Source organism: Penaeus monodon, chromosome 8, assembly GCF_015228065.2.
Source record: "Penaeus monodon isolate SGIC_2016 chromosome 8, NSTDA_Pmon_1, whole genome shotgun sequence".
Lineage (NCBI taxonomy): Eukaryota > Metazoa > Arthropoda > Malacostraca > Decapoda > Penaeidae > Penaeus > Penaeus monodon.
In genome coordinates this window covers 8,820,396-8,835,916 of record NC_051393.1, presented here as the reverse complement: position 1 = coordinate 8,835,916, position 15,521 = coordinate 8,820,396, and the positions used below count along the sequence as shown (strand labels likewise).

Sequence of the window (15,521 nt, the reverse complement as noted above, 5' to 3'; positions counted from 1 at the left end):
GGCATACTCGACATTCCTCCTACCAGCACGGATATGTTCAAGGAGGTAAGAGTGTGCGTAGCCTGGAAAGAACGATCCTTATCCTCATCTGCCCAGTATTACCACGTTGCCTCTCATCTCTCTCTTTTATACCCCTTCCTCTCCCTTTCTTCTTCAGACCTAAAGGTGGAATCCAGGTGGATTTCAAAGCTGTAGTCTCATTTTCAATAAATCTAGTTTTTGCATTGTGGGTTTTTTACCATAGTATAACACGGTACCATTAATATATATTCATGTATATGTTTGTGTATATATATTATATATATATATAGTATATTATATATATAATATATATAAATTATATATAGATACATATATATATATATAATATATATATAATATAATCTAAAATTAATATAATATATAATATAATATATCTATATATATGATATATATATATTATATATTATAATATATATAGATATATAAATGATAAATATATAGAATATTATATATACTATAATATATATATATATATATATATATATATATACTATATATTATAGATAATTATAGTACACGCATATATCTTTAATATATAATATAGAGATATATATATAATATAATAATATATAATATATATATATCAATATATATATATAAATATATATATAATAATATTATATATATAATATATATATTATATAGATATCTAGATAATATTGTAATCTAGATATATATTATATAATATATATATATATATAGTATATATATTAATTATAATATATATATTATTATTTATATATGATTCTATATACATCAATATATTATATATATGATATATATATCTTTATATAATATATATTATATATAGATATATCTAATATTATATATATATTATAGATTATATTATTAATATATATATAGATCTATATATATATATATATATTAATCTATATTATATAAGTATTATATATAAATTATTATAATATATAAATTTATATATATATATATAATATTATATATCATATTATATATATTATATATTATATAATATATATATATATATTATTTATAATAAGAATATATATATATAATATATATATATATTATATATATATATATTATATATATGATATATAAAATAGATATATATATATAAATATATAATATATATATATTATATATATTATATAATATATATACACAAACATTATACATGAATAATATTAATGTACCGTGGTACCCTATGGTAAAAAACCCACAATGCAAAAACTAGATTTATTGAAAATGAGACTACAGCTTTGAAATCCACCTGGATTCCACCTTTAGGTCTGAAGAAGAAAGGGAGAGGAAGGGGTATAAAAGAGAGAGATGAGAGGCAACGTGGTAATACTGGGCAGATGAGGATAAGGATCGTTCTTTCCAGGCTACTCACACTCTTACCTCCTTGAAAGATCGTGCTGGAGGAGGAATGTCGAGATGCATTCATCGTTCATGAGTACATTTAGACTTCCTGAAGGAGTGGCTCCCCACACATATCTTCCAGCTCATATCTGACATTGCTCATGATTCTTTTCGGTCTCTCTCCACTACCCATGGCCGCTTCTTCCCAGAAAACTCTCCATCTTCCGCTGCCAATAGTCCTTGGTCCTGTTCTCCCTCACCGATTCTGTACAAAACTCATCTCTCCATGTCCTTGGACCCCTCACAGGCATCAACTATCTTGGACTTCAGTTTTCCTTTGCTCTCCACCCACATCATCTTCCATCCGACTTATTTTTATCCTTGACCGTTCATATCTTCTCCAGGAACTCTTTCCCTGATGTCTCTCTCCTTCCTGGATCTTTCATCCCAGCCCTCGCATTTTTCTTTTTCCTCCATACTATCCTTCCATTTCCAGGCGGTACGGTGAGGTCCTTCAAAGGATACGCAAGGAAGGAAGGATGTCAATTTTTGCCTCTGTATGGGAAACTTGGTGGTGGTCCTTGACCGTGCCTCCTACTCAGAAGCCCTGGGACCTGTTGGCTGATGCCGCTACCTATGTACCCAGACCATGCCGTAAACATAAGAAATACATATTAACATAAATATAATGCAATACATAACCTCGAACTCAGATTGCAGTAAGTGACAGTCTGAGTCGGTGCTCTAACATTCAGCCACCGCGGCCCACCAGGGCCCATATATATTATATAATCTATTACTATACTATATATATATATTCTATAAGATATATAGATAGTATATATATATATATATATATAGATGTATATATATATATATATATAAAAATCTATATATTGCTGCTTCTTCAAGTCAGCCGAAAGAAGAGTAGCCTGTTTTCTGGAGTGAAATCTTACCAGAGGCGTTTTGATGACTTTTGTGAAGCAATTTGTAAATAACTAGAAAGGAGGTTTATTGGTATTTTTTAGTCCTTTCTATACCTTCTTATTATACGAAACAATTGTTGCTTGTTCCATTTCTTTGGGCTTTTAAAAGTCTGCTATCTTATAATTTAATTCTATTATAGGTCACTTATCCATCTGGTTTCTGTATTACATAAAATTTATTTCCCCTATTCTGAGTCTACTTTTAAGTGTTTTCATGTGGGTACCCTGAAATCAAAGTTTCATTTATTATTTGAGTATTGAATTTTGTACATCTTCTCTCTCGTTTTTATTTATAGTCTTTGTTAGTTTAAGCTAATGCTATTTTGTCCCTGTTTGCCGAACTTTCACGATCCTATGTTTTTGATAAGCTCTTTAGTTCTACTGAGAACTGGCTGGGAGCCTTGCCTAAGGTTCTACGCCTATACTCAAGTCAGCTTCCTTTACTATGTCACGACTGTTTGTTGATTGGTCAATGTTGAGATCTTTGTCACTGAGAAGTGGAGTATTGTTTTGGATGTTAAGGTTTTTAAATTCTGCACTAGGTCTTCAAGTTAGCTAAATTGGCTGCATTTTTGTAATAGTTTAAAACTTTCCATTCTGAGGGAATTTAATTGCCTCTGGACCATTCTTAGGTCACTCGCCCAACAATTTACCTTATATAATTTTCCACATTTTTACATATCGACCTATTTGAAACTAGGAAGTTCAATTTCAGTTTTGATGTCAGATTGCCGATTTCCATGTCACTTCCACTCTAGCCATTTTTCGAAGAGAATGTACTATTGTATTGAGTGATTGAGCCTCCGCAAAATGATTAGCATTGCACTCTCATTCCTGAACCTATTCTGTTGATTCCCTACTGTCTTTTCTACCTATTTCGGCATTATATCTCACATAATTATTGTGACAATGGGTTTTTACTATCCCTGGTAAATGAACATCGCATAGAAGTCTCATCTATTTCTTTGCACTGGCTGCAGGTTGGAGCAACGACTTAAATATAATTGTATAATAGATACATGTTTTATATATATATAATAATATATATATATATATATAATATTATATATATATATATATATATCTATTTTTATATAACACACACTGCTGACAACACACACACACACACACACACACACAAACACAAACAAACACAACACACACACACACACACACACACACACACACACACACCACACACACAGGCCATGTTGTGTTATATATAAAATATATATATATCATATATATATATATATATATATAAATATATAATATAATATATATATATATATATATATATATATATATATAACACGTATATTATATGTATAAATATATATATTATATATACATATATTTGTGCATAGATATTACACACATACATAATATACATATGTATATCTACACATATACATATATGTGTATGTATATATACACATAACAATAGTACATGTATATATACACATATACATATATGTGTATGTATATATCACACCATACACTGTATATATGTATGTATATATACAACATATATATGTGTATGTGTATATACACAATGTGATAGAGTATACACACACACACCACCCACACACACACACACCCACACACACACACACACACACACACACACCACACCCACACACACACACACACCCACACACACACACACACACACACACACACACACACACACACACACCACACACACGCATATACATATATATACTATATATCAATATATATATATATATATATAATATATAATATTATATATATATATAATATTATATATATATATATATAATTCTTTATATATAATATATATTATCTACATATAGTATATAATATATATATATATATATATCTATTACATACACACACACACACCCACACATCACACATTATAAATATTAATACATATATAATATATATATATTATATACAATACATATATAATATACAGTATACATTTATATACACATCATCATCAATCACGGTTGACTCATGTTTGAGCAGCCGTGGCCCTCTACACCATCCTTTGCCACTAAACTCGTCTTACGCTTTTTTCCCAATTGTTACCATTGACAACCCGCAAATATCTTAATGTTGGTCGCTCAGTCTTGTCTTGGTTTGCCTCATCCTCTGTTCCGATAACCATCCCTGTCAGCAAGTCTTTCTCACTACTTCTACTTCTCATCACATGACCAATACACTTTAATTTATCCTGTTCAAGATGTTCAACAGCCGCGTCTTACAATTTATTTTTCTCAGCAATTCATCATTCATCTTCTTCTCTGTCCAGCTAATACGCAGTACTCGTCAGGAAACACCACATTTTTCTTGTCTATCTACTTCAGCACCCAACACTCAGAAACCATACGATGCAATTGGGAAAACTAAGGAGTCAATAACCTCAGTTTGTACGTAAGTAAGCTCCGGTCTTTCCAGATGTATGAGAGGAATTGTGGCATTTTTGGCAATGGCAATTCTTCTTTTTAATCTCCGGTGAATCATCCTATGTATAGTTAAAACAGCTCCAAGATAAATGAACGCTCACATTTTCACAATCATTCCATGCTTGTAACATGTTCATCATTGCTCAGTGCCAGTTATTTGAATCTTCAGATCTTAGTTTTCTTGGCACATTAAGAAACAAGCAGACCTTTTTGCTTGCTTCATCTAAATTAATCCTAGTAGTTGTGTAGTTTAGTGATACTGCTGGCAATCAAAACTATATCACCGGCGTAGATACCTAGATTTGATATTTGTATCCTCCAACATCTACAGTTCCTGCAAAATTCTCTAGAGCACTCTAAATAAATTTGGGTCAGAATATAGTTAAAGAGTGCGGAGACAGAATGCACCCTTGTCGCCACTCCTTGTTGACTTCGAACCATTTGTTAACCCATATGTGGTTCTTACAGTTGCTTCGTGTTGGCCATACACGGTTTTATTAGTTGGACGATGTGTTTTGGAAAATTCATATTGTCATGTTATTCCAGAGGATATCGGATCAACCAGTAATCAATAGCCTTCAAGTAATGATGAAACACAGGGATAGGTCTTTTGATGGTTCTCTGTTTTCTATATAATTAATTTTAGATTAGAATTGGGTTTGCGGTACCTTTGTCAAGGGCGAAAAACCTGCTTGTTCATCTGCAATTTCTTCTCTTAATTCAACTTCATTCTTTAACAATAATTTCAACAAAAATTTTTTGCTGTGGACGTAATTAAAGAAGTCATGTTATTGGTGCATGGACGTGCATCACCTTTTTTAGGTATGAGAGAAAAGACTGATTTTACCCAGTCTTCTGGCATCTTCTTTGTTTCAATTTTGTACAAAGTTTGTAGAAGAAGTATTCAACACTTTGCAGCCATTCTGATAGTTCAGCTGTTATTAATCTATCCGGGCTCTTGTATTCTTTAATTTCTTTTATGGCCGTTTATAACTTCATCTAGAAGTGGCGGTGGTTCATCTTCGCTGTCATGAGTTCTAATTAAAAGTTGTTGTTAGATATTATTTCTTTTTGTATAGGTTGGAAAAAAATTGAATTCCCATCTATCTTTGACTCTTTACATCACATAAAACAAGTCCATCTTTCAGTTTTGAGTGTCCTTGTAGGTTTTAAATTTCAAGTGATTTTCGTATTACTCCTGGCTAGAGTTCTTTAGTATGTCTATTATAAGACCAGTTTTCATTCTCTGCCAAGTTCATGTAAATATTTTCTTATATGTTCAATAATCTTGAATTTTTGTATTTTGACTTTTGTAAACTACCTTTCAACTGGATTCTTTGAACCTCTTGACATATACATAATAAAAACCCACTATAACATTTATATATAGACATATATATACATATTATACATTATATGCATATATACTATATCCATATATACATATACTACATATAAACATATACCATAAATATATATATACTATACATATACTTATATATACATATACGTATATTATACATAACCTAGATATACATAACATATTATACACATACTATATACATATATACCCATAAATATACATATAAATATATATACTACATATACTTATATATACATACTATATGACATATTATACATATAAATACATATACATATATTACAGATCACATATATATACGCATATATACATATGCATTATATATATTATACATATGCCTATACAGATACATAGACAATATACATCCATACATATACATATACAACATATTACATATATATATACATACATATACATAATATATATTATACATATTATACATATACATATAATAGTATACATATACATATACATATTACAATACATATATATACTATATATATACATATTACATAATATCTTATACATATAATACTTATATATATATATTTATATATATATATTAATTATACTAATATTATAATATATCAATACATAATTAATATATATATATCTATGATATATATATATATATATATATATAGTATATATATATAATATATTAGATATATGTATAGATGGCGAATGAGTTCAAGTAATAGGAGGTGAAATGAAATAGAATAACTCCACAGAGCAAGATATATAAATTAACATTTATATCAAATCTTAATCAGAATCAAGGTTTGATATCTGAAGGTTATGAGAAAATGTGATAAAGATGTAAAATGTGAAATGTAAATACAGATTTTGCATTGAAATATCAAGGTAGTAAATAGGGTACAGAAAACTACATTATCTTTTATTTGACTGTGGAGGATATAATTCTCTGCATGATAAAAAAAAAAAAAAGAAAATTCTAATAATAAAATATCTAATCCATCACTAATGACTAGGTAAAGAGGTTATCCACTGTAAATAGTAGTGAAATGGCACTTACCAGGCATTTCAGAAGCTTTCGTTCAATATTCTATACTCTGAAGAAAAAATCATACTAGGCATAGGAAAGAAAAAATGCTTTTTGTTCCATCTACTCCTAAGGTGTATATATTCAAAGTGTATCTAATAAAATCTGATAGAAAAATACCTTGGGAAGAGAACATTACTTGTACATTCTAACCCAATTGGACCACGGATGGCAAGAATATATGCCATGCCCACGCTAAAATTAGATCATTTATTGTAATTTACACATAGATGACTCTACATGTGATAATCAACAAGTCAGTTATTAGTCCTATCTCATCTGTTTACCCTTTCCTTGATTTGGAACGGGTTTTTGTCATTATTCATTGTCATAATGTTACCAAGATTTAATAACAATTTAATAATCATACCACCCCAATAACAATAATAACAGTATCAATATCATTGTAATTAAAAAGAAAAACACATTTTTCCTGCCAATTCAGGAAGGGAAAATCAGGATTGCTGTCCACTAGGGCCTACTCGGCTCAGTAAATGTGGAAGCCATCTGTAAGTAACAAAATTCACAAAAAATTACAGAGGGACGGAAATAAAATCCAGTGGTTGGGTTAAATGTACTGTGTGGTGTGTATGTGTGTGTGTGTGGGTGTGTGTGTGTGTGTGTAATGTGTGTGTGTTGTGTGTGGGTGTGTGGTGTGTGTGTGTGGTGTCCTGTGTGTGGATGTGTGGTGGTGGTGTGTGTGTGTGTGTGTGTGTGTGTGTGTGTGTGTGTGTGTGCTGGGGTGTTTTTAAGGAATCAATTTCCCATTGCCATGTGATGTTGTGTTGTGCTGTTGCTGGGTGTAGGAATCAATATCCATTCTGCATGTGTCTGTGTCATGGGTATAATACAACTACAAATAGTGAATGACTAGAAACCAATTAATGCTGACAGATATGTTGTCCTGTTTAAATCTATGTAAGTGTGTCATTATTCATACATGCCTATAAATAAATACATACAAACATACATACACCATATATAGTGAAGTCTATCTATATTAAAATTTGCCTTTAAGCTATGCCTGGTACTATCATGCGGAAACATGTTACACATTCAGGGAAACATCCAGTTGATTACTGGATGGGTCCAGTATTCAATGTAATTACTGATTACATCTTAAGATATCTGAACGATGCCCAGCATACCAATGAATATATTTTCAGTTCATTTCAAATTTCCTGAAATTAAAATAATGTACCTTGCCGCTTTTTCAATAAAAAGTACTATCAGCATAATTGTTTAACAGGCAAACAAACCTATTTGATGAGGTTAGTCTTATCCTTTCAGTCTGGAACTCCAGCAGCCAATCTTTTCTGTTATTTTGTAGTCCTTAAATTGTCTCAACAGGCAAACACAAACCTATTTGATGATGGTTGGTTTTCCTTGTCCGTTCAGTAGGAATTCCAGCTCAATCCTGGTTCTTGTATCTCTTTCCAGTAAACAGCAACCTGTAAATAAAAAGTATGAATACTATCAGTTTGGAGGAAATACAGAAAATAAGAGTGTCTTTAGTAAAAGAATAATTTTGAAAAAGAGGTCAACAATTTAAAAAGAATATCTTATGAGACAAGCAAATTATTTTAAATGTAGAGTATAAAATGTCATGGGTGAAGAATTAAATTTTGAATCATACAAGTAAATAATTCAGTGTTAATCACAATACCAAAATAGATATTTACATGAATATAATGCTTTCTGTGGAATTGGAAGCCTTACTCTGTTTCTTCATATTGCGAAATACTTTACTGTTTCATTCTTATTAAAACGTGCAAGATCTGGTTTGCCGGAATGCCAGTACAGTATCCACATGAGTACGATGTTTTATGGCAAGCTGTTTAAAAGCAACTAAAGTATATGTAGTCAAGTTTCGCATTATGGCTCTGAAATGTTAGTCCTGACTGCAGTTAAGATAGATTCTGCATATTATATGGCACCATTAATGCCATTTCTGCATTGGCTTCCTTATAGGAATCCTTTTATATAAGGTATGTACTGCCCCTGGTCAATTCATTTATAGCTGCATAGCACTTCTGCTGATTCAGTTCTTTATATGCTGTAAGCCATTGAGCCAAGCAAGCCCATACGTCATCTTTCACAAATCGAGCCAGTCTGACAGCATCATCACAATGTTTAGCTGTAAATAGTTGTGAAAGAATGGGCTGGGTTGGTGAAAACATGTGCAGAACTAAGCTTCCATCTGCCCGCCTCACTGTCACTACAGTATCTAAGAAAAAAAACTGTCTACTACTGCATTTTTCCATATTCAGTTGCTCATCTTTTTCAGAAAATGGTTGAAGAATGTAAGTCACGATCAAAAAAGACCACAGTGGATAAAAACCAGACAGTGAACTTGCATCTGGAGAGCTGCAAGCAGTTCGCTCCATCATTCCAGCAGACGAGACTGTAACCATTCCACCAAGTTTAACTGACCTACCCATCCTCCTACCCGCTGTTGTTTACAAGAAAACAGAATCTCGGTTCCGGTCAACAACTGCATACGTCTCCATGAGCGGTCCCAAATTTATCTAGAGTACTCAATATTTCATTTCTAGGGTTTTTTTTTTTTTTTTTTTTTTTCATCGGCTTTCCATCATTCAGTGCTTTGCCGTTGTTGAATCAAGAGATGGACAAGCTTTTCATCAGTATATCTCTGATTGCAAGTGTATCATCTGGATAATGAGACCAGGCGGTTGTTTAAAACATCAGTCCTCAGTCAAGGCCACGAGGTGAGCACAGCAAAGTCCATAGATGAGTATATAAACAATAGATCCATCTAACAACCAAGAAATGTCTCTCTGACTGAACAATCAAACTGGCATTAGATTCTTTGGCTTAATATAATAGGAGTGTCCAATTACGTGTTTAATATATATATGCTGTGTGAGGTTACCATACAAGGTGGCCATGATGATAGCGATACTTTGATTATTCGATCACGAAGTTCAGCTTCTCCCAAGCTTCATTTGGGACATTTCGTATGCTATTGTCTACGACTCGTCACTGTTGCCTCATAAGTCTTTCCAGTCCAAGTGACTTTCAATACATGTGCAAAGATCACATGGCCATTTCCACAGGCTTATCCAGCAACCTGTGTGCCATCACTGACCATGCCAAGTTAAAAATACTCCTGTATTTGGTTTTTCAAAGAGAGTGGCACCCATCCAGCTTTATCACAAAGACGGAGAGTATTGGAATGATCCAGCAGCAACAAGTTGTCCATCAGTGGACCAGGATAAAGAGTAATGGGTGATGATGCTGAGATGATGAATATAAACGGCGCGCCAAGTTGTCCCAAACGCAGATACCTTGTGTCTTCACCACCTGACAAAATAAGTCCAGTATTGGGGTCCATGCAACTTTAGCATTACTCCATCATGGGCCTTCCACTGTAAAAAAAAGAAAAGAAAAAGAATAGTGTGAAAATAGACACTGTCATCCTAATGATGCAAAAAAGCTATTAAGATTAATATTTAACTAATTTAACCCATTTTCTTTGATGTACTGAATAGGTTTTGAATTTAGGGTAGAGTTTTATGAGGAGATTATAAACACTAGTGGTAGATTACGGCATCGAGTCTTGGGGACCCAAGCTGCACCATACACAGGAACAGGTACTTGCGCCAAAGTTGATCGTTTTAGCATCACTGCCGAGACCATATCTTCACAAGGGACGTTTCCCCGCTGATCAAAAAAAAAAAAGAATGAAAAAAAAAAAGAAAAAAGAAAAAAAAAAAAAGAAAGACGAAGAACGAAGACGAAGAGAGAAGAAGAAAGAAGAAGAAGAAGAAGAAGAAGATAGAAGAGAAAAAGAAGAAGAAGAAGAAGAAGAAGAAGAAGAAGAAGACAGAAGAAGAAAGTTCTTGGAGGATGAATACGGAAGGATGTTACAAACCTTGCCCAAAACTGACTTAAATCATTTAAAAGATCTTCAACAATGAGTATATGTATTTAAAATACTTTTCTGTTATGATAATTTCTAATAGATGTTGACAAGTCATGAACAAGATAATTCTGATGCCTACCTGTAACAAGACCAGTCATCGTGGACTCCAACGGCCCTGATAGCGTAACAGCTCCACGATGATGTCTTTACAACCTTTATCTGTCCGACCGCTGCGACAAACTATGTAAAAACTGCCTGTGTGTCACAATAAATGTTAATATTAGTTGTTATATTTGACCTTAGCCCTATGATGTGTTTGCCCAATTTTTATGTTTTTTCAATATCCAAACAGATACAAATTGTAATCCACAACATTTAAGGGAGGGGAAAAAAAAAAATTATAATTATATATATAAACAGGAATGTATTAGAGTTTAAAAAGTGTATGTGATGTGTCGTGAATGTGTGTAGTTGTGTGTGTGTTGTTGTTGGTGTGTGTGTGTGTTTATGTGTGTGTGTTGATTGTGTGTGTGTGGGTTTATGTGTGTAACGTGTGTTTATGTGTTGTGTGAGATGTGTTTATGTGTGTGTGAGAGATAGCCTGTTTATGTGATGTGTGTGTGTGCGTGTGTTTAATGTGTGTGTGTGTGTTTATGGTGTGTGTTTGTGGTGTGGGTGTTATATGTGCTGTGTGTGTTTATGTGTGTGTGGTGTGTGTTTGTGTGTGTTATGTGTTGGTGTGTATGTGTGTGTAGTTGTTTGTGTGGGGTTTATGTGTGTGTGTGTTTATGTGTGTGTTGTGTGTGTGTGTGATTGTGTAGTGTGTGTTGTTTATGTGTTGTGCTGTGTGTTTATGTGTGTGTGTGTTTAGGTGTGTGTATGTTTATGTGTGTGTTGTGTGGTTATGTGTATGTGCTGTGTTTTTTTTTTTATGTGTGTATGTGTGTTTTAGGTGTGTGTGCAGCATGATTTCTGTGTGATGTGTGGTGTGTAGTGTGTGTTTATGTGTGTGTGTGTTTTGATGTGTGTGTGGTTCTGTGTTGTGTGTGTTCATGTGTGTTTGTGTGTTTCTGGTGTGGTCGTGTGGTTTTCTGTGTATTGTGTGGTTGGTTTTTTTTTTGTGTTGTGTGTTGTGTGTTTTATGTGTGTGTGTGTGTGAGTGTGTTTCTGTGTATGGTTTGTGTGTGTGTTTATGTGTAGTGGTGTGTGTTTCGGGTATGTATGTGTCGTTCTGTGTATTTGTTGTGTTTCTGTGTATGGGTATGTGTTTATGTGTATTGTGTGTGTGTTATGTGTATGTCGTGTGTGTTTCTGGTATCGTGTGTGTTTTGGGTGTGTGTGTGTGTGTTTTTCTGTGTGTGTGGGTTCTTTCTGTGTGTGTGGTGTGGTTCTGTGGTGTGGTGTGGTTTATGTGTGTGTGTGTGCGATTATGTCGTGTGTGTGTTTGTGTGTGTGTGTGTGTGTTGTGGTGTGGTGTGTGTGTGTGTGTTTATGTGTGTTTCTGTGAGTGTGCTTTGTTCTAGTGTGTGTGTGTTTCTGTGTGTGTGTGTGTTTCTGTGTGTGTAAGGATAAGTCCGATATGCCGAAGCTTAGCCTCGCCCTGGATATGCGGGATCTTCGGCCGTGTCGATAATGACACTCGCTCACGTTGTGGTCAGCTGGTTCTGACTCGGCTGAACCTAGTCCTACCCGCCGCTTGATGCCCCAGCCACAGCAGTAACCTCAGGGCGACAATTGAAACTTTCGCGGCCTAGGCGGGGCGCGAAAAACGCCGACCTTTCGATGACGAGGCCGACAAGTACCAGTGTACAGCCCGGAGGCTTGTTCGTGGTGTGTGTGTTCTGTGTGTGTGTGTGTGTGTGTGTGTGTGTGTGGGTGTTCCTGTGCTGTGTGTGTGTTTCTGTGTGTGTGTGGGTTTCTGTGTGTGGTTTGTTTCTGTGTTTCTCTTGTGTGTGTTGTGTTCGGTGTTTCTGGTGTTTCCGTGTGTGTGTGTTTCTGCGTGTGTGTTTCTGTGTGTGTGGTGTGTGGGTGTGTGTGTGTGTGTGTTTGTTGTGTGTGTGTGTGTGTGTATTTGGTGTGTGTGTGTATTGTGTGTGTGTGTGTTGTGGTGTGTTTGTGTGTGTGTTTGTGTTGTGTGTATTTTATGTGTGGTGGGTGTTTGTGTGTGTGGTGTTTATGTCGTGTGTGTTTTTATGTGTGGTTTTAGGTGTGTATTATTGGTGTGTGTGATTTATGTGTGTCGTGTATTTATGTGTGTGGTTGTATTTATGTGTGTGTGTGTTGTTTATGTGTGTGTGTGTTATATTTAGTGTATTGTGTGGGGTGAGGGGAGGTGTGGGGGGAGGGGGCGTGTGGGGGGAGGGGGCGAGTTCAATGTTGCAAGTTGTGTATACGCCATGTGGGGTGTGCGCCTGTTGTGGGTGTGTCGATGTGTGAATTAAATCATCCATCATCGAAGTTTTTTGTTTGTTACCATCAGCCGCCAGTAAGAAGAAAAAACTTCTGATCCAACTTTTGATTTCTGCATGGCGTCTTGGGTAGCCAGTGGAGGTCCAATGGATACACATCTTTTGGCAAATCACTAAACTTTGTTGTCTCACGACAACAAATTCCATTGAAGTAAGTTTGATCATCCCTGGAAAATTATTAAATTTTAAATTTCCATTACATAAATATGCAGAAATATTGTAAGGCCTGTGGACTTTACTGTGCTAAACATCAGAAAGGCAGAGTTTATTTGACTGGCTTCATTTATTTTAAATTTAGTTTACTTTTCCAAACAATACTTGAATTTGCTCTTGTTACTATCTCAAACATCCTTTTTTCAGATTGCCTTTTCATTCCCTTACACTCAATTTACAATTAACTACCCACAAGGAATAAACTTAACAGGTGACATCCACCCCACACAAGACACAAGATCTGTGTGTTTTGGCTTATTCAGCAAGGAGGTTTTGAACCTCATGATTGGACACTTGAACAGAGAAAGTAAACTTAATGCAAACATTTGCTCTTCAACTTTATTTAATATTTCTCTTGTGGCATTGACAGAAACCTGTTGGTAAATATATGTAAAAACCAATTTCAAATTTTGAAAAAAGTCAAAGGAATTAAAACACAAATTATTTGTATAATAAAAAACTATCAGTTATGTGACTGCTGCAGTAAGCACAATCCATTAATAGATGAATCACAAAATGCAGTAAAAAAAATATCAAATGGTCAAAAACATTAAAATATTTCCTGCAAATATTTTGAAACAAGAACACTCTATGTTTACAGTATTTCACCAGAAAGAAAATAATTCTTTAAAATCAAAATATTTTTTTTTCGAATAATAATCTGGTGTCAGAAACACTGCTACGTACTGAGCATTTAACAAAATAACTCTAACAGTGTTACCGTACTGTAATATTTGCCCGAGGAGGGAGCGTTTTAGGATGAACTAACTTTGAAGTTGGCAGAATTCACGGCAGCTATATGGTTTAACTTATACACATCTCGTCGTCCTTTCAGTAAAGGAACGACCCTATTCAAACCATATATCTCAAACATACGTAAATTAACCCAAAATCCTAGGTCCTCTTCTTTCTTCTTTTATAGGGTTTTAGACTATTATTGTCATATCCCTTGATCCTTTTCTTCTGATTTTTCTTTGTAGCTTATATTGTAGTCAGTTACTTTGTCGCTGTAAAAATATCTCATGTTGTCTCAAAATGTAGTACCTTTTAGTTGGTGGTAGATCTGAGCCTGTAATTAGAAGACTTTATATCTTAGGATTATTGATTTTTGCTTTCATTGGGCATCTAGTTAAGTATGTTCGGAGGAGTTTGAATCTTGGACACTGTAATATAAGATGTTATGTTGTTTCTTGTCTTGTCTGCACCATTAATGCATGTAGGGTCATTTTCAAGTTTTAGTCGATTGTAAGTGTTTGTTTTAGTCTTGTATGTTTGCTTAAAATTTTGTTAGGCATACATTAATCCGGTTTTTTGATCTTGTACACGGTTGTGGTTGGTTGTTTTTTGACTTAAATAGTCTTTGTGATTAGGAATGTTATTTAGCGTCATTCTCCCAGTTCTTTTGACTGTTTGTTTTAATTCTTTTATGATATTTCAGCGTCATGAGGTATGTTCATGGGACTCATCGTGTTTTGAGCTATTTTTTGCTGCTAAATCTGCAATTCGTTACTTTTTAGCATTTATGTGCTGTCGGATCAGTGAATATTATTTGTGATTAGAATGTAGTGTTTTATTAGGTTTGTATTCATTATATCAAAGGTGTATGTTTGTTTTTGGTTTGATTCTGTAAAAGTAGTCAGTGCTGATTTTGAATCTGTGTGAAAATCACTGTTTCTTATTTT

At 33.7% G+C, this 15,521-nt stretch overlaps 1 pseudogene; it reads right to left on the bottom strand.

Moving 5' to 3' along the window:
- Positions 1-9,034: 9,034 nt before the first annotated feature.
- LOC119575860 lies at positions 9,035-14,123 on the bottom strand (annotated as a pseudogene).
- Between the last annotated feature and the right edge of the window lie 1,398 nt (positions 14,124-15,521).